The following is a 21095-nucleotide window of genomic DNA, read 5'->3' as shown; positions in this document are numbered from 1 at the left end:
TACTCCAACCCTAAATGGCAGATAACATAATTAGCAACAGCTTTTAAAATTGCTTAAGTTCAGAGTGACGCACATATCCTTGGTAACACATCCAGTGACGGTGAGAGTGGCAGTAAGAAGGATATTGTATATGGTATATCAGTGCTACAAAACTGGCCTTTGGAGTTAGGCAGGTCTGGGTTTGAATCTCAGCTCTACCACTAACTCTAGACACCAACCTAAATAATTTACTTAGTCTCTTTGAATCATCACGTATGTTTTCTTCATGAAGATACTGCTTGGGTTTAAAACAAAAACAACAACAAAAAAGAAACTATGCAGATACACACAAAGATTACATTAACAAACTATATACAGAGTTAAACAGAGTACCCAATACTTATTAAATGTTTCCTCCCTCTTACTCCCTTTGAAAGTTTTAATATTTCTATGTGTAATCACTTTATTTTCCATAATATTAACTTACAAAGGAATAAGATTATAGGAACAAAAGAAATGGAAAACATTAAAATGCCATCCATGAATAAATCTTAGTATTATATATTTGTCAAATGGAATACATGTTGTAATTACCATGAAAATGGATGGATAAAAATATCCAATCATTCAGTCAGTGAAGACACTAAGGAAAGCATTTAAATTAATAAATGTGAGCCCTAATACTATGAGAATTATCTTAAAACACTCGTTCTAAGGGGAAATTTTTACATTAAAAAAGTTAAAAAGAAAAGTATAATTAAAAACACTATACTAAGGCACGAATGAATCCTACTTCTGTTTTCCATACCTATATTGAAGGAAGAATCCAGATGCCTGAGACTCACAGTTCCTGATCTTATTGAAGACCTGGTACAGTTCAACACCAGACAAAGCTGTGTATGTTACATCATTGCAACAACGGCACTCAGTCTCATCTGTTAGCAAGTGGGAAAGTCCTAACTCTCTTTCTTTACCTCTTGGCTTCCTTGGAAAAAAATTTCTTTCAGATTTCTCTGACTACAACATAATATTAAAAATGATATAATTAGAAAAAAGCAAATGAGCTAAACCTGAACTTTCCTTGCTAATAGAATCAGCCTTCCCATATTTTAAATGAAAAAAATAGATGAAAGATATAAATTGTGCATATGCCAAAAATAGCACCATGCAGAAACTGCACCAAGAGGGCCTTTCTGTATGGTGAAGGCGATCACTGAGACAAGTGAACCTAAAGCTGTTTCAGTCACTCAGTTGTGTCCTACTCTCTGCGACCCCATGGACTGCAGCACACCAGACTTCCCTGTCGATCACCAATTCCTGGAGCCTACTCAAATTCATGTCCATCGCATCGGTGATACCATTCAACCGTCTCATCTTCTGTCATCCCTTTCTCCTCCCACCTTCAATCTTTCCTAGCATCAGGGTCTTTTCTAACGAGTCGGTTCTTCAAATCAGGTGACCAAAGTCTTGGAGTTTCAGCTTCAGCATCAGTCCTTCCAATGAATATTCAGAACTGATTTCCTTTAGGATTGACTGGTTAGATCTCCTTGCAGTCCAAGGGACTCTCAAGAGTCTTCTCCAACACCACAGTTCAAAAGCATCAATTCTTCAGCGCTCAGCTTTCTTTATAGTCCAACTCTCACATCCATACATGACTACTGGAAAAACCATAGCTTTGACTAGATGAACTTTTGTTGGTAAAGCAATGTCTCTGCTTTTTAATATGCTGTCTAGGTTGGTCATAGCTTTTCTTCCAAGGATCAAGCGTCTTTTAATTTCATGGGTGCAGTCACAATCTGCAGTGATTTTGGAGCCAAATAAATAAATAAATAAATAAAGTCTTTCACTGTTTCCAGTGTCTCCCCATCTATTTGCCATGAAATGATGGGACTGGATGCCATGATTTTGTTTTCTGAATGTTGATCTTAGATTTCTGACAAAATGTGGTCCACTGTAGAAGGGAATGGCAAACCACTTCAGTATTCTTGCCTTGAGAACCTCATGAACAGTATGAAAAGGCCACAAGATAGGACACTGAATGATGAACTCTCCAGGTTGGTAGGCGCCCAATATGTTCCTGGAGAAGAGTGGAGATTTAACTCCAGAAAGAATGAAGAGATGGGGCCAAAGCAAAAAAAAAAACCACCCAGTTGTGGTTGTGACGGGTGATGGAAGCAAGGTCTGATGGTGTAAAGAGCAATATTGCATAGGAACCTGGAATGTTAGGTCCATGAATCAAGGCAAATTGGAAGTAGTCAAACAGGAGATGGCATTTTAGGAATCAGTGAACTAAAATGGACAATGCATGACTTTAACTCAGATGACCATTATATCTACTACTGTGGGCAAGAATCCCTTAGAAGAAATGGAGTAGCCATCTTAGTCAACAAAAGAGTTCAAAATGCAGTACTTGGATGCAATCTCAAAAATGACAGAATGGTCTCTGTTCATTTCCAAGGCAAACCATTCAATATCACCATAATCCAAGTCTATGCCCCAACCAGTAATGCTGAAGAAGCTGAAGTTGAATGGTTCTATGAAGACCTACAAGACCTTCTAGAACTAACACGCAAAAAAATGTCTTCTTCATTATAGAGGACTGGAATGCAAAAGTAGGAAGCCAAAAGCTACCTGGAATAAAAGGTAAATTTGGCTTTGGAGTACAAAGCAAAGCAGGTCAAAGTTAGCAGAGTTCTGCCAAGAGAACACACTGGTCATAGCAAACACCCTCTTCCAACAACACAAGAGAAGACTCTACACATGGACATCACCAGATGGTCAATACCGAAATCAGACTGATTATATTCCTTGCAGCCAAAGATGGAGAAGCTCTATACAGTCAACCAAAACAAGACTGGGAGCTGACTGTGGCCCAGATCATGAACTCCTTATTGCCAAATTCAGACTTAAATTGAAGAAAGTAGGGAAAACCACTGGGCCATTCAGGTATGACCTAAATCAAATCAGGTATGACCCTTACCATCATACAGTGGAAGTGGCAAATAGATTCAAGGAATTAGATCTGATAGACAGAGTGCCTGAAGAACTATGGATGGAGGTTAAGAACATTACACAGGAGGCAGTGATCAAGACCATCCCCAAGAAAAAGAAATGCAAAAAGGCAAAATGGTTGTCTGACTAGACCTTACAAATAGCTGAGAAAGGAAGAGAAGCTAAAGGCAAAGGAGAAAGGGAAAGAGATTGACCCATGTGAATGCAGAGTTCCAAAGAATAGCAAGGAGAGTTAAGAAAGTCTTTCTCAGTGATCAACGCAAAGAAATAGAGGAAAACAATAGAATGGGAAACACTAGAGATCTATTCAAGAAAATTAGAGACAACAGGAAACATTTCATGCAAAGATGAGCACAATAAAGGATAGAAATGATTTCCCAGATTGTGAAAGGACTACAGGAAGCACAGGTGAGAAATTCTGCTCCCTGCTCAGACTGCATAGAATTCTGGGCCTGGTGGGGTGGGTGGGTGGTGTACTTTCCTCCTCTAACAGTTATGCTGACTGCTCTTTTTTTCCAGAGAAGTATTAAAAATCATTTTGAAATGAGTACAACTATTCCTCTTTGTAGCAGCTTTTACACTTGATAGTGTTATCTTGTAGGTAGGTATAATAAGGTATACGACCTTTTTCCTCCTCAGGAGGGTGAGAACTGGTGCATACAGAACCCGAAGGAGAGAAGAGAGCTGAATTATTACTATTTGGCACTTACATAGTTTCCTCTGAAGGGTGCAAAGCACATCATAAAATGCTAATTAATAGCCAGTGTTTTTCAGCAAATCCCTAGGTAGGGCAAGTATAGGTGATGATCCCTACACCTGCACGTTTACCCTGGGGGGAAAAGCCCCGTCCATGACAAAAAATTGAGAAAAAAGTACAAAGGACCAGTGGGAATGAATGTTTATACTGGGTCAGGAGAACTGTCCCTCTGTTTAAAGGAATCAGAGAGCATTGGAGAAATGTGAGAAGTTTAAAAAAATGAGAAGAGACTGGAAAGAGAGGCAAAATCTTTAACAGCACAAGAGAATGAAATAAAGAGGATGAGGAAAAAACAGTGAAACATCTGTGACATCATTTTTCTTTCAGAAGGCCTCAGATGGGCTCAAGGCGCCAGAGTTCTCACCCCCACCCCCAGGAGTGCTGCGTCCCAGGAGTGTTGCGGGGGCCGGGCAGCGAGGTATAGCCCCTTTCACACTCCCTGGTTAAAGTGTATTTTGATAATACACATTCAATTGGAGATTTATTTTGCAACGAGTTGTTAGAGAGGCAGAAATTGTTTTTGCAGTTGGTTTGCTTTTTATATCTGCTGTGTGTTTGTTTGTTCATTTGGTGCAAGGGTGTCTGTGCATGTGATGAGTTGTTATACTGTTTCTTGTCATTGGTTTTAGAGTGATGGTTGGTGTGTTGACTTCTTGTCTTAAGGTTGAAAAACCCATATGAAACAGATGCCATTTTCTTAAATTCCTTCCTACTTAATGTTTAAAAAAATATCAAGTGAGAAAATGCAGTCACATAGATGTTGAAACAGACTTCACTGGGCTGGGCAGGACACTCTGACCTAACTCTTTTACAGATAAAATCAAATGAATTTCAAGTACAGTTTTAAGGAAGAAAATTCACATGACATGCAACCTGGTGGTTTAGTTGGGAAGTAGGAAGGAAAGATCCCTATTTATTTTCTTTTCCTCAGTATTTGATAAGTAATTAGAGTTGAACAAATATTTTGTTAGCTGATGGGTGATATGCACAGAAATATGGATTTACTTACACAACTCCTGATTACCTGGGCACTCATTCCTCTTCTCACTTGAAACACAAGGGTCAAAGCAAAACAGCTCTCCTCCCTATTCCTCCTTATAGAATAGCCTCTACCTTTGTAGTTTTCTCTAAAATGCTTCAGCATTAATCTTATCGGCTGCTTTGCTCTCCTGATAAGAATATCTCCAGTTTTAATACAAATCTAGGTTAAAATTCATTTTGGAAGAGCATGAAAATAAAGTCAACCTTATGGAAAATTTAAGAATCTTTTCAAAAATAAGAAAAAAAGAAAAGTGAGTTACAAAAATAATGTTTTAAATATGTTGCAGCTACTCAAATGTAGAGCTAACATTTAGAGCTAATAATCAGTAGAGTGATAAACTTTGAAGTTAAGCTTTATTAAATTAGTCAGTGTTTAATCAGAATAATTAATTTATTCAACAAATAATATGAATGTCTAATATATGCAAGGCATTGAGGTGCCCAAGTTAAAAGATAAACATAACAAATATAAAAATTCTGTCTTTTATTAATACTGGGTAAACTGATTTTCTATTTAAATATTCATCTATTAAATTATTACAATCTCGTGTTTCTCATGCAAACTAACAAATACCCCAAAAAGTGATACATTAAAAGCATAGAAAATAATTTACATTTTTTATAATCCAGACTTTAAACTGCTCCTGAGAACCCAATGTAAGACATTAACATCTTGATGTCCAGATAGTTTAATTTGCACTTAATAGTGTTATCATAAACTTAACTATTTCTTATAACTTAGGGACATGGCTACCATTACTACTTATTCCTAACCAAGTTCTATAGGAAGAAAAATTAAGAACATTTTAGTCAGTTTTCCAGTATCCAGCCTCTATGACAGCATTTAATATTCAATTCATCTTAAAGAAACTTGTATTATTCCTAGTTGTCCCTCTGCAAGCAAAAAGCATTATAGAACAGTAACTGCTGTTTGTAAAAATAAAATAACTAAAAAATACATCCCACATATGTTTACAATACTGATTCAATAACAGAAATGACAAAAAATGCACTTGAAGTAACAAGGTTCCTCAAGTAATGTTACTAAAAGAATAAATGTATGCATTGGAAAGGTCTACAAAGATGGACAGAAATTTACTTCCAGTTATTTGCTCAAGGTCAGAGCTAAATCTGCATATATTTTTCATTACATTGTGTCAAAACAATGTTAATGTATACAGATATGTCTAAGCTATATATAGTGACATGGGAATATGAAAGCTATTAAATATAAAACAAAACAGCTTATTGCTACAGCCTTAGGATCTTATACCTGTAAGAGCATCCTCTGGGTCATGAATGAACAAATGACAAAAATGCTCAGAGTGAAGTAAACATATGGAGAGTAAAGTCTATGAAAGCTATTGATTAATTCTCAAAACGCATGGTCAGTATTGGATTGGGTTTGCCTTTGTGGAGCTCCTTCAGACTCTCCGGCCAAGTCTCCCTCTCACTATCACCTTCTTTCTCAGGTAACTGTAAATTCCAAGGGAACTGCTAACCAGTTGATGTTGAGGTAACATCCTTCTAGAGTTGAAGTCATAGTGTTACACTGGCTTGTTTTTCCAATGAGATTTCACATTCATAAAATGTGCCTTGAAATGCAGTTGTAAAGGAGACCCTACTCTGCCCTCAGTTGCTCACACATCCTAGTATCAGTTCCCTCTGGGACTTGCAGCAAAACTGAGCACTTTTGCAAATCTAAAAATAATCAGTCCATTAGTATCAAGTTGCTTTCCTGAATACAGCAAGGTGCTCTTTGTGCCTCCTTCAGCCCCAGCCACCATCCTAAGATGTATTACGTTCAGAATACAATGAGAACTTCTCTGACTTATTGTTTTCCTTTTAAGACTGAAGCTGTAAAACAAAACTGCATATAAAATTACATACAAAACTTTTTGCAAATTTGTAACATTATTTTACTACATTTATAAGGGTTGTGAATGTATATCTTGGCAAAAATAAAGCCACAATATAAAACAAACACAATGAATTGGAATACATTAATTAACACAACATTTTCTTTCCAATAACAATTATTGCTATTATACATACTTCTCCTGAGACACCCAAAAGAGAAAATATAAATTTTGCAGACTACAAAGGATTGTGAAAATGGGTGCTATTATTTCAACAGTATTGGTTATATCTATAAACAAGAAAACTTCCAAGAACAAATTTAAAGCATTGTTTTTAAAGAAAAAATTCCATTTAGCCTTCTCTTGGTTATTATCTGAAATTGGATAGAATATATTTCAGGCAGTCATTATTCTTGAAATAACTGGTTATTTTTCCATGTCTGGAGTTAATACTAAATAAGATTTTAGCAAGAACTATAGGAAAAGTTTATTTATTTTTTCATAAATTTATAGGTTTTTAGAAAGTGATATGACACTGCAGTGATTATAAACCTTATAAGTGGTTCATTTAAAAAAAGCATTGTTTTGTCTTTTTCTCAAATATATACTAACAAGCTCCTCAAAATAATTTTCCAATTTTGAATCTTTGAACACCTGGAAAATAAATTACTATCTAGGCAAAGAAATGGAGTCAAATGTTCTCTTTCAAATATGTTTTTATAGCCACTCACAGAACAATAAAAGCATTCTACTAAGATTCTTTTCCATGCTACAAAAATGCATTCAGGGGGTCTGCTTTGGGGGATTGTAAAGGGAGAAACCTGGGGTGCTTTAAGGTTAATGGACAGTGATTAAGGTTAATGGCTGAGTGCTTAAGGTTAAGTGCTATATTTACATAGCTGCCAATTCTCTTAAAAAAAGTCTTCATGTCTATCAATCAGTTCCAGCTAATAGCCAATTAAACAGAAAATGAAGCATAGAGAATGAAGGTAAAGACCCTTCAATCTACATTTACGGAGCAGAATTGCCCATTCTCTATCAAGAATTTAGTGAACACCTACTTTGTCATGACAGTGTAGCACATAGAAGCCATGGCCTGTGTCCATGAAGTTTATCCTCTAGCAGGGAATGGAACCAGATATGGAAATATGAAGTTCTCAGTACAAAGAGCTATAAAGTAAATGACACAGGTAATACATGTTATGGCCTTCCCTGGTGGCACAGTGGTAAAAAACCCATCAGCCAATGTGGGAGATGCAAGTTCATTCCCTGGGTTGGGAATTCCATGGACAGAGGAGCCTGGTGGGCTACAGTCCATGGGACTGCAAAAGAATCAGACATGAATTATCAACTAAACAACAACAACAACAATGAAGATACATGTTACAAAATTCAAAGCAGGAAGGTATACTACCGAGCAGAAGATAAAGAGTGCATGAACAATTTAGCACTAATATTAATAAGTAAAGTTCAATAGATAAAAATACTCCTTTTGAGTGGGGCCCTCCTGAGTACAAATGCCTTTCCTTGTTCACTGTTTCTTATTTGTAGGAAAAAGGTTTCCGCCCCCTAGACCATCCCTGAGTTTCACCAAGGGACCAACTCAAACAGTTTCTAAGAAGTAAGGGAAGGCAAAAACAAAAGAGAAGCAATCAAGAAACAGTGCAAAGAAGAAAACAGGATCCTGGTTCCTCCTCAAGGAATATATGTAACAATGAGTTTTACTGAGGAAGTAAGGCCACCTCTTCACTCTACAAACTACACAAGAGACAACTCTACATATGGACATCACCAGATGGTCAATATCGAAATCAGACTGATTATACTCTTTACAGCCAAAGATAGAGAAGCTCTATACAGGCAGCAAAAATAAGACTGAGGGCTGACTGTGGCTCAGATCATGAACTCCTCATTGCAAAATTCAGTTAAACTGAAGAAAGTAAGGAAAAACACTAGGCCATTCAATATGATCCAAGTCAAATCCCTTATGATTATACAATGGAAGTGACAAGAAGAGGTGGCAAGATACACAGAACTATACAAAAAGAGATTAATAACCCAGATAACCACGATGGTGTGATCACTCCCCTAGGACCAGATATCCTGGAGTGCAAATTCAAGTGGTAATTAGAAAGCATCAGTACAAACAAAGCTAGTGGAGGTGATGGGATTCCAGCTGAACTATTTCAAATCCTAAAAGATGATGTTGTTAAAGTGCTGCACTACATGTGCTAGCAAAATTGGAAAACTCAGCAGTGGCCATAGAACTGGGAAAGGTCAATTTTCATTTCAATCCTGAAGACTAGGAATGCCTAAGAATGCTCCAGCTGTTGCACAATTGTACTCATTTTACATGGTAGCAAGGTAATGCTCAAAATTCTTCAAGCTATACTTAAATAGTGTGTCAACTGAGAACTTCCAGATGTTCAAGGTGGATTTAGAAAAGGCAGAGGAACCAGAGATCAAATTGCCAACATCCTTTGGATCGTAGAAAAAGCAAGAGAATTCCAGAAAAGCATCTACTTCTGCTTCATTGACTATGCTAAAGCCTTTGACTGTGTGGATCACAACAAACCGTGGAAAATTCTTCAAGAGATAGGAATATGAGACCACCTGACCTGCCTCCTGAGAAATCTGTGTGCAGGTCAAGAAGCAACAGTTAGAACTGAACATGGAGCAATGGACTGGTTCAAAATTGGGAAAGGATGTCAAGATTGGATATTGTCACCCTGCTTATTTAACTTCTATGCAGAGTACATCATGAGAAATGCTGGGCTGGAAGAAGCACAAGCTGGAATCAAGATTGCTGGGAGAAATATCAATAACTTAAGATATACAGATGATACCACCCTAATGGCAGTAAGTAAAGAGGACCAGAAAGCCTCTTGATGAAGGCAAAAGAGGAGAGTAAGAAAGCTGGCTTAAAACTCAGCATTCAAAAAACAAAGATCTTGGCATCCGGTCCCATCATTCACAGCAAATTTTCGGGGAAACAATGGAAATAGTGACAGACTTTATTTTCTTAGGCTCCAAAATCACTGTGGATGATAACTGTAGCCATGGAATTAAAAGACGCTTACTCCTTGGAAGAAAAGCTATGACAAACCTAGACAGCATATTAAAGAGCCGAGACACTGCTTTGCCGACAAAAGTCCATATAGTCAAAGCTATGGTTTTTTCAGTTGTCATGTATTTATGTGAGAGTTGAAAGAAGGCTGAGTATGGAAGAATTGATGCTTTTGAACTGTGGTCTCTGAGAAAACCCTTGAAAGTCCTTTGGACAGAAAAGAGTCAAACCAGTCAATCCTAAAGAAGATCAATCCTAAAAAAAAGTACTGATGCTGAAGCTGAAGTTCCAATACTTCAGCTTCAGCCACCTGATGTGAAGAGTTGAGTCATTAGAAAAGACTCTGATCTGGAAAAGACTGAAGGCAGTGGGAGAAGGGGATGACAAAGATAGTTGGATGGCAACACCGATACTATGGACAGGAGTTTGAGCAAATTCCAGGAGATAGTGAAGGACTGGGAAGCCTGGTGTGCTGCAGTCCATGGGGTTGCAAAGAATCAAACATGACTGAATGACTGAAAAACAACAAAAGTCCCTACCCAGGTGGGGATGGTAACTTCAGACTCAGCTCATGTTTCCTGGAACATGGCCCTGTTACCCTCACCACCAACCAATCAGAAGAATGTCACAGACTCTGCAGCCCTCAGCCCAAATTTTGTATGTTAAAAAATGCTTCCCTGAAAACCATCAGAGATTTTGTGTCTTTTGAGCTTAGCTACCCAATCCCCTTGCTTGGCCCTACAATAAGCCTCGGCTCCTAACTTCAACTTTTGGTTTATTTCATTTCACTGTGCATCAGGCACACAGACTTGTATTTGGCAAAGCTTTACAGTTCTTTTTACATGGAAACTCTCAAGATCAGTTTAAAGCAAGACAGCAATAACAACAAAAATGACTAGAGACAATAACTTCAGCACACTAACTTCGATTTCTATTTAAACTTACTTAGATGAGGCACATCTGAAAAGTTTAGGCTAGTGTAAGGCTCTGAAGTATCCGGCAGTTATCCAAGGCAAACTCCATCACTAACCTCTGAATGACAACATGATTAATTACATAAATGAAGTTTACTAAACAAGATTAATGTTCATCTCCGCAGTAGCCACTGGCAACATTGAGCAGCCTCACTTTCACTCAATTAGCAACATTCAGACAGAGTATATTGTATTTTTAAAATTTTTTTTCACTCCCCCTGTATTTCCAACTGATTTTGAAATATATGCTAGGGATGGAGAATGTGGGGGTTAGGGGCTAAGGAGGAACCCTTGGAATGGTACAGAAGGTGAAAAATAGACTCTTACATACGCATAGTCATTAAAAGTAAATTTGAAGATTTCTCTTAAAGAATATTTTCATTCAATAAGTTTCTTCCCCCTTGGTTAACTTCAGAATTTTAGAAAGTGTTAGTCACTCTGTCATCTCCAACTCTTTGTGACCCCATGGATTATAGCCTGCCAGACTCCTCCGTCCATGGAATTCTCCAGGCAAGAATACTGGAGTGGGTAGCCATTCTCTTCTCCAGGGGATTTTCCCAATCCAGAGATTGAACCTGGGTCTCCTGCATTGCAGGCAGATTCTCTACCGACTCAGCCACTAGGGAAGCCCCAAAATGTTTAGGGCGTGAACTTAAATCAGACAAAAGTAAAGGAGAACCAAAAACTGACACTGAATTATAGCAGATCTTGATCTCCTGATAGTGGGGGTTTTGGTCAGGAAACAGCTTCCTGGGTCAGGGCCTGCCTGAGGCAGAAGGTCACTCAGAGGTGGAATGGAAGGGTGCTCAGCCCTGTTTCTGAAATTCAAGAATTTGTGAATTTTTCTGAAGCTAAAACATTAGAGACCCTTTTTGAATTAGAGCCAAGCTTTTAATAAAATGTAAACACCTCGGAAAGGGTGAAATTTTATTAATTAGAGGTATCCAAACTGTACTTTCAATCTGCTGTGTCTGTGTAAATTGGCTAGCTGTCATTACTACACCAGTGGAATGAGTGCTTTGATTTAGGAGTTACCAGGAGGAGGACAATGAATAACGATAGCTAGCCGAAGAATAAAGGCTATTTTGGAGCATAGAGATCGTTGAACTGAAAACTGTGCTTTGGGCACAAGTTCAGGTTCTGCAGAAACTGGAAATCTGAAGATTTTGAAGCCCCAAATTAAGAGAGTTGATATTAAAACTTAATATTTCAAATAAAAAGCGCAATGAATAGAAAAAACATGTAACAGAAATTCTGTACACATCTGAGAAATTTTCTAAAGATTTATAATTTTGATTTCAAAAAGGAATATGAAATAATAATACATTTTCATATTTCTTTAAGAAATAGCATCCTTAATATGGTTTCATGTTTTTTTTCTTATTATACATAATTAAAGATAAATTATGTTAACTATTTTCAGCTAATTACATTGTACCACCTCCATTTGATTATGATGTCTATGGCTTGACAGAATAAAAAATTATCTTTAATAGAAAAAAGCCAAATTATCATCTATTTAAAGTCCAAGAAATGCATTTGAATTCCTTAATTCATGATAAGTACTTAACAGAAGCTAACTAGCAAAATTAACTGAATCAATGCCCTCATTTTTTAACATTTAAGTAACTTGAGGATATTTAATTACTCAAGACTTTATTAATTCAGTCAAGATTGACCAAGTCCTTTAAAATGTATCATAAAAATAAACTTTAAAAATCAACATATATGTTTGTAAGAGTAATTTTTTCACGAAAAGTTTACTGTTAAATTATGTTTTATGTACTACTATTGATTAATGTTAAATATCATAAATGAAGTAATATATATGAAAAATATTAAAAGTTAGTCATAAGAGGAACTATATACATCATCTATTTCAAACTTTTTGTTTTATGGTTGAAATTTTTGAGGTAGTGTAATTAAAGACATGACCATGGTCATACTGTTAATTTGAACTTATGGCAAGTAAAACCTATGAACTTTTGGTAAATTATCTACACATTATAAGACAATGTACACATATTTTATAATAACTGTATAGTTAATATCTGTTACTAAACAGTAAACTAATGGATTCAACCTGAATGCATATAGTTTCTTAGCATTCATTTACTTAAGTATCACTATTTAAACTTCTTAGTAGTACTTTTAAAATCCAGTAATTAACACTGACAACCACAGTAATAAAAGTACTCAAGATGCTCTAAAACTGTCCAACCCATAGTCCTTTCAGATAAAAATAGCTGGAGTTAATTCTTAAATGCTAATGATTATGTTATAGGAACTCAAAAGATATCATCTGCTCGTTACACTGCTTCCTTCCTGCCACTTCACATCCTTCCCCAAAGGCATGTTTACCTCATGTGTGGTCACATATAACGTTACCACTGTGGCCACAGCTGATGTGCCATGATGGGCCCTATTAGCCTCTTCCCATGTCAAAAGTGTTTCTCCAGAACTATTATAGTATACTGAGCTCTGGAAGCAATTCTATGCCTATCTCATATAAAGCCTTGTTTATATTAAGCAGCTATATAATTGACTCTGAGTTTTAGTCCATCAAAGTGTAGTCTTTACCTTTCTAATTTAGTCAAATATAAAGGACACAAAAATTCCTCAGATATTTTAATTAATGAATCTAGACATTTTTCAACCCTTCAAAATTGGTTGGTGTGTATGTGTGTATAGTGTTTAAAGTTTACAGAGAAGGCAGAAATGCTTAAAATGTTTTAGAAACAAAACCAAAACAACAAATGACATCAGGTCTCTGCAATAACTGGAACCATAAAGTGAGGTATGCTTTTGTAGACAGGATAGACATATGCAATACTACTCCTTAAACTGGGGACTTCCCAGGTGGCAAAGTGATAAAGAATCCACCTGCCAATGCAGGAAGATACAAGAGACCCAGGGTCTATTCCTTTTTGGGAAGATACCTTGGAGTGGGAAATGTCAAACAGCTCCACTATTCTCGCCTGGAAAATTCCGTGAACAGAGGAGTCTGGTGAGTTACAGTTCATGGGGTCACAAAGAGTTGGAAATGACTGAGCAACTGAGCACACATACGATCCTTAAATTAATCTTCTCAAACTTCACATTATCTACCTGTGGATAAAGGACTAACAACATGCTTTCCCCTTTTTCATGACAATTTGATCTTTTATGAACTGTTTAGCTCTATTCTTCTGACAAAAATTAGAATCACTAGAAAAATTTTACCCATGGTAAAAATGAGCCATCTTCAATTGTAAACACTTTTTTCAATTATCTACTTTCTTTCATTACTTATTCAAAATTGGGCAAGGAAGGGACACATTAAGAAATGAGAATAATCGAATATGAATTCTTCATTAAATTTACAATTTGGAAAAAGGTTTGAGAATGCTTGTTGTTTGGCCCAGGAAATAATTATTTATTTAAACTTACTGTTAAGTGTAACTCAGATTCAGATACAAGTTTTCTGATTAAACATCATTGAAATATATTTTAATCAAAGGGAGAAGATAAATATTAAGCTTTCTGTGATATAAAAATTACATCAAACATATAGTGCTGCACTACATACAAAATCCTTTTAAAAGCCTGGTAGTCTTGTGTGAAGCCTCATATATATGATTTGTGCCTTTTCATATGTTTTTGTCATATGATAAAATTTCAAAATTCTTCCTGGAAACTTTACAAAGAACTTTGCAAAATTCTTCCACATGTAAATCACCAAAATGTCACATCATGCACATTCTCCACATTTGGAAAATGAACTACAAATTGTCAAAAACAGTATCTCACCCCAGTGTTTTACTTCACATTCAGTGACCCACTTATGCAGAATTTTAGATTTATAATTGAGTCAAGTGTAATTAAAATGCTAAAATGTATACACACAATTAATAGCATAGGTTTAATCTAGGGAGAATAAACTCTAGAATGATTGAAAATACTATTTATTGGGAAAATGATTATCTAGCATGTAAAATTTAAGCATATCAGCACATCTGGCCAGAAACAGAGTCAAAAACCTCAAACTTCTAATAGTAATACCAATAGAAAACTAATCATCTCTTTCTGCTATTCATCCAGATTTGAATGTACAATATTAAGGAATAAAACAAAATGAAGTTGTCTGCTAATTAGATGTCTCTGAATTCTTGAGTTAGTCACACCTGCAACTTTTACTTTAAACATAAGCCTATCAGGAAGCCTACAGACAGAGCTTTAACATATTTAAAATATTTTAACAAAACATACTTTAAACATAGAGCTATGATAAATAGTACTTTATTACAAAATGAAAACTTCATGTCCTGCTCAAAATAGGTTACAGGTTTCAATGGGCCTAAAATGAAGAGAATATGTATTGCTAAGCAGGAACAGAAACCAAGAACTCTTGGATATTGGCTACAGAAATAGAAACAAGGTGGCCAGGAGTCTGACAGGTGTAGGAAAACTGGGAATGAGAACCCTTCATAGAAAAGGAAGGATCATGAGTTGAGTTGTAGTTGATTGCTGTCTTGGGATTCAGGATGTATGAAGCTGGGGAAGTGCGTAGAGATGGCCAACCACCACCTAAAGGAAATCAATCCGGAACATTTATTGGAGGGACTGATTCTGAGGCTGAAGTTCCAAAACTTTGGCCACCTGATGCGAACAGCCAACTCATTGGAAAAGACCCTGATGCTGGGAAAGATTGAAGGAAGGAGGAGAAGGGGACAAAAGGGGATGAGATGGCTTGATGGCATCACCAACTCAATGGACGTGAATTTGAGCAAACTCCAGGGGATGGTGAAGGACAGGGAAACCTAGCATGCTGCAGTCCACAGGGTCACAAACTATTGGACATGACTGAGTAACTGAACAATAGCCAACCACCAGATATAGGTGGAACTGTCCACCAGCACAAAGTATGACCTAAGTATTTCTAATATTTCCCAGAACATGAACCAGTAATACTCAGCATCAGAAATAATTGTGAACTGGTGCCCTGGAGTAAGGTTGGGAATGGGTCAAGTAGAGTTGGGATAGGGGATAGGAAGGCTCTCCCACTCAAGCTGAGTCTACAAATAAAAGCAGCTTCTGGATAATTCAAAAAGGATTTATGAGGATCAGATTAACTTCAAGGACCTAGGCTGTTGATTTCTTTGAGTAATGATAATGACAGAAGAAGTCTTTGACTGCTGTTTTTTAAGTAATCATTAATCCTCAAGGTATTTAGAACTTTCAGATCTTGTCACCGTGGATTAATTTTTCTAAGATCTTAAGATTAATTTGAAAAAAAAATGATGTTTTTCTTTTTCTTTTGTATAATAGTTTATGGTTTTATATATGCCAATCATATTTAAGAATCTTTTTCAAATACCTTTTATCAAAACCAAAAGGATATGTGAGAATTATAGTAACATATCTACCTACTTTTTCAGAAAAAAATGGGCAGAGGTTGTTAACATTTTAAAGGCATTTCCTCATGTTCATTTCATTTGCCTTGCCTAAATCTACTTGTGTTTATAAAAGAAACTAATGTTTGGCTTAAAAATTTAATAATACGGACTTGAAAAAATCTTTTTAAACTGAATATTCTGATTTTATCAGGGGGTGAATACATGTCTATAACGATACAAGTTTTGTTATGAAATAGAGCATTTTTATAAAAAATATTTTGGTTTTGGTCTCTCTACTCTCAATACTCTCAAGAAATACTCTCAATCATATTGATGAATGTCTGTCTTAGGGAGAAAGTGTTTTGCTGATAGAGAAATCACAGATGCAGGCCCTTGGAAAATCTGTATATGAAGTGAAAATTTTCAGATATGTGCTTTCCAAGCTGTGTTCTCATGACAAAAAAAAAAATATATATATATACAAAAATATATATATATATCCACAGATAAGGAAAAATCCAATTAGCATTTTATCTTTAAAAAGAAAAATAAATATCCAGGTGTTCCTATTGAATAACTGAGGCCTAAAAATCTCTGAGGGTAAGTAACTTAGAGCTGTTATTTTTCAGTGTCTTGGAGGGGGGAATGTGTTTTGGTGACTCTCTTTGGAGGTCACTGTGATTAGAGTCACCTCTGAAAGTCAACAGTGGTTGGAAACAGTGGTCAACAGTGGTTGGAGATACCCTCCGGAAACAAACTCTTCTCAGAGACTCAGTATTAATAGGAATGGAAATTTGGCAAATGAGTAAGAGTGAATGGATCAGTTCTTCCCCAAATGTCTAGGGTGTAAATGCAACTCCTTCTTTACCTATAATAAAAAACTATGACAAGTAGTAGCACCTATAAGTGCTGAATGAGTGATGTAACTTGAAGTGAGGTCATGCTTATTGGCATTTAATTATTTAAATTGTTTGATTGGATGTTATTTCCATTTATAAATCCCTTTCATTGAGCAGTCCTTTTAAAGTGATCATAGATGAAATTGGCTGTACTGAAAATGAAGTCACTTTTTAGAGAAGTAAAGTCCAGTGGTTGGAGGAGACATTTGTCCTTGGAGGAAGTTAATTTGAGCCCAAGTTCCACTACCTACTAGCTGTGTGACACTGGCCAAGTCCTTAAACCACTCTATTTTTATATTTACAAACATGAATAGAAACTACCTGGTTTGGTATGCTCTAAGAACTAAATAATGTGCACAAAATGCTCAGAACAGTGTCTGGTTCCTTGAGGAATTCCCAACTCATGTTATTCATTAGTACCCTATCTGGAAGTAGGTGGCTTCCAATTCAGAGCAAAAAATAGAACCCTGAATAGAACAGTATGTGGAAGATACAGCTGCGATCATTGATAAGGCAGGAGGACATCTAGGATGTACTGTGTCCATTATAAAGTCAACTACACTGTTTCCTCCTTGATTGATCATTGAAATTGGATTGTATTTTTTCCTACAATTTCTGCCTTGATATGTAATATAGTTCCTTTATTATGAGTGAAAATAGAGTTATTAAATCCTGTAATTGCTGATTTAAGGTTAAAAAAAGTTATTTAAAGCAGAATATTCCTTAGAATAAGTTGATATATTCCTGTGATTGCTAAAAAATTTCCTCCAAGCATATAGAATTTTCACATCTAATATATATCTATATATACTCACATTATTTGTATTACTTAATTAGTCATTACAATCTTGAAAACACACACAGATAAAGCCACAGGGACACAAAACACATAGTTAAATGAAAAGAAATGGTCCTTATTTAAGGACCATCTAATTTGTGAATTCACAAGTTTTAACATGGTATTTATTAGCAAAACACAGTTCCCTTTAAAATCATTTTTTTTAAATTGGACTTTACCATAATGCTTTCTAGCAGAAATCTTAATTGGAATAGTTATAACTAAGCCACCATTATAAGCTTTAGATGACTAAAGTACTTCTCTGAGGAGGTCACCACGTTTATACTGTCTTCAATTCCATTTAGCTATAGTCTTCAGTAAATTTCACTATTGCTGACATAAAATTATCAGCAGAAGTGACGCATTTATATTCACTTTCTAACATATAGTTAGCACTGAAACATAATAAATCTTAGGTAAAAATATCAAACTCTTCCTCTGTCACTCCATCTTCACCCCCAGAGTGCCTCTTAAAGTTTATTAAATTAACTGAAATTGAAGCAAAGGTTATATATTCTATTTAATGAATAAAATTCTCATTCATCATCCTATGCCCTCAATAATTGGTTTGACTTTTTCATTTAATTATTATTTTTTATATGAACTAAAGATACTAACCAATGTGTTGCTATCATATAATATCAACTATGAAGGCTTCCCTGGTGGCTCAGAGGTTAAAGTGTCTGCCTGCAATGTGGGAGACCTGGGTTCAATCCCTGGGTCAGGAAGATCCCCTGGAGAAGGAAATGGCAACCCACTCCAGTATTCTTGCCTGGAGAATCCCATGGAAGGAGGAGCCTGGTGGGCTACAGTCCACAGGGTTGCAAAGAGTCGGACACGACTGAGCGACTTCACTTTCACTTTCATGAAGTTTTTTTAAAAAGTGTGGTATAGTTCCACTTGATTTTTATTACACTTTGAAAGGCAAATGAAGTAAATCAAGAAGAAACAAATCTAAATGCAGTGCTGAAGTGAGATCCAGCCATTCAAACTGGCTTCCTATTAATCACATAGCTGACCTTTCATTAAGGGGCACTTGTTGGAGTCATTGACACGGTTACAGCATTCACATGTGCGAACTGTACTCTGTGGTATTCATGTTCTGGCGAAGGCACAGTGAAATTAGATTCTCTCCCTGTAGGGGGTAGACATTGACCGCTATTCAATGCCAACAATTGTCGGTTAAAGTATTTCATGAAGGATGACTTTTAAACTGCGTTTACTCCACCATCAGTAATGTCAAATGCAATTGTTAAAGAAATATATTTAACTATTGGTAATTAATTAAACCTTTCATAGCAGCAACTTTATCCAAGGTAAATCATTTCTGAAAATACACAAAGGAGTCATCAGGATTCTACCGTCATGGCTTTTAAACCATCAATTTTATGATGTCCCCATCTATAATAGTTAGAAAACAAAAACAAAACAGCAGCCAGTGGGGAATTATTTAAACAATGCAACAATGTTTTATCTAGTTTCACTTGTCTATGTACCTTAGGCATGTGAAATGTCTTTTGGGATGACAATGCATTCCAGACAAATTTTTTAAATAAAAAAATGCCTAAATTAAGAAAATAAGATAAAACCTCAAAAGGCTACAAATAGATACGATGTGCTGAGAGTTTTTATTGTATCCTCTTTTAACATGATCATCTTTGTGCAGTATTTGATGGACTGCATTTGGGAATCATAACTGGAATCTTTGTCAGGGCGTATGTCCCATGTGCTTATTTCCTACATGGAACATCATACATGTAAACAGCAAACACATTCTTTCACATTGGTTGACATTCCACCTGAAAAGTCCACCACAGTTAGCCTGTTAACACAATTCAGGATATATGGTATAATAGTAAAAAGACTCCCCATAGCCAAGTAAAACTTGGAGTAGGGGGCTCAAGGAACGGGGCTGTGCTTAGATCAAATCTGAATTTCAAGTTCAAACATAGTTTAATGGTGAATCTAAAGTTGTAAATGCAAAGTAAGCGCAATGTGAAGGCTGCTTGAAACCAAGCATGAAAGACGAAAAAGTCAAAGTTGAGATTTGCCACATCTGGTTTTAATATCTTTTCTTATGCTATTAGACAAATGACCTTTTGTTTTGTTTTGTTTTAAAAATTCATTATCATTGTCATGGCTGCTACAGCTTAATACTGTTTTTAGAATTTTTAAGATGACTTCTTTGGTAAGGGACCAAGCTATAGAATGCATTTAAGAAAAATTACAAGCATATTTCTCCCATTAATGTTTGATTAGTGATGTAACCAAATAGCTATGTGTAAAAGTTGAAATCCATCTTCAAGAAGAGTATGTGCCTTCTTAAATAATTATTTTCCTATTCTTAGAACTATGACAAAACACTTGCCCATCATCATTTGACAGCAATAAAGGACATTTCATCCAGAAACAGAGGGTAGTATGCTAGGTTACAGGATTGAATTAGCAATATGATTAGCACCACATTTCAGTTCCAAGACTTTCTGAATGAGGAAGTTACTTGCGGAGTCTAAGCTTCAGTGACAGTGCCAAGGCACTGTTGCAAAATGAAACCGGAGGAAATCCACAGGGTTATCAACACAGGTTTTTTTGCTAGTTCACTTTTGCACAGTCTTCAGAGGATTCCCTGAGAGTAAACATCCCTAATTAATTCCCAAATAAAAGAAGGAAAGATAAATTTTCCACTTACTTCATTTGCTGTCCTTTGTCCGCACGCTGAAATGAAAGGGTGGTTCTGCCGATCCTTACCTAGCTCCAGGTTGCCCTCCGGATTAGGCATAAACGTGAGCGGTGAGAAGCACGTTGACTTTGTAACTGTACAAGGAGCAGCCCATCGCGCTGCTGCCTGAGAGCCGGTCAGGACAAAGTGCTAAACTTCAGCCCGAGAGCACAGCATCTATTACCCCTGAGGCTCTACCATTTCACCTACACCTGGGCGGATCTATCAAGCTTCATCTCTATTAGAGCTATTTGACTCTGTGGTTTAAGAGGCAGAAGGAAAAAAAAAAAAAAAGAGGCTTGCCGTTGTCACACTTGTTTCCTATTAAAGAGCCTTACGGTGGATTGAGTAATTGTGTACGAAGGTAGTCTGGCTGGCAGATGTGTGCAGCCCCAGCGGAGCACTAGATTCAAGGCAGATGGGTTGTACCAGGGCGCAAACAACATTGAAAGAGAGAGAGGCGTGATTAAAACAGCAGGCCTCTGTTTTATAGTGCTGGAAGTGGGGTAGCCTTAAAGCTCCTGGGAACTGGAGTTCCCCAAATGGCAGTGCTCTATAGCATGGAAAACAATAAA

General features: G+C 36.4%; 1 protein-coding gene across 1 annotated transcript in view; it reads right to left on the bottom strand.

Annotated features, from left to right (window-relative positions):
- Positions 1–20781, bottom strand: part of SEMA3A (semaphorin 3A) — a 554797-nt gene extending 534016 nt beyond the window's left edge. Inside the window, exon 1 of the mRNA XM_010804145.4 lies at positions 20491–20781. The gene's annotated coding sequence lies outside the window, so the exon portion shown is untranslated. The remainder of the gene's footprint in view (positions 1–20490) is intronic.
- Between the last annotated feature and the right edge of the window lie 314 nt (positions 20782–21095).

The sequence above is a fragment of the Bos taurus genome, chromosome 4 (assembly GCF_002263795.3).
Source record: "Bos taurus isolate L1 Dominette 01449 registration number 42190680 breed Hereford chromosome 4, ARS-UCD2.0, whole genome shotgun sequence".
Classification (NCBI taxonomy): Eukaryota; Metazoa; Chordata; class Mammalia; order Artiodactyla; family Bovidae; genus Bos; species Bos taurus.
Note: the sequence above shows the minus strand (reverse complement) of the source record. Positions and strands in the feature narration are given on the sequence as shown.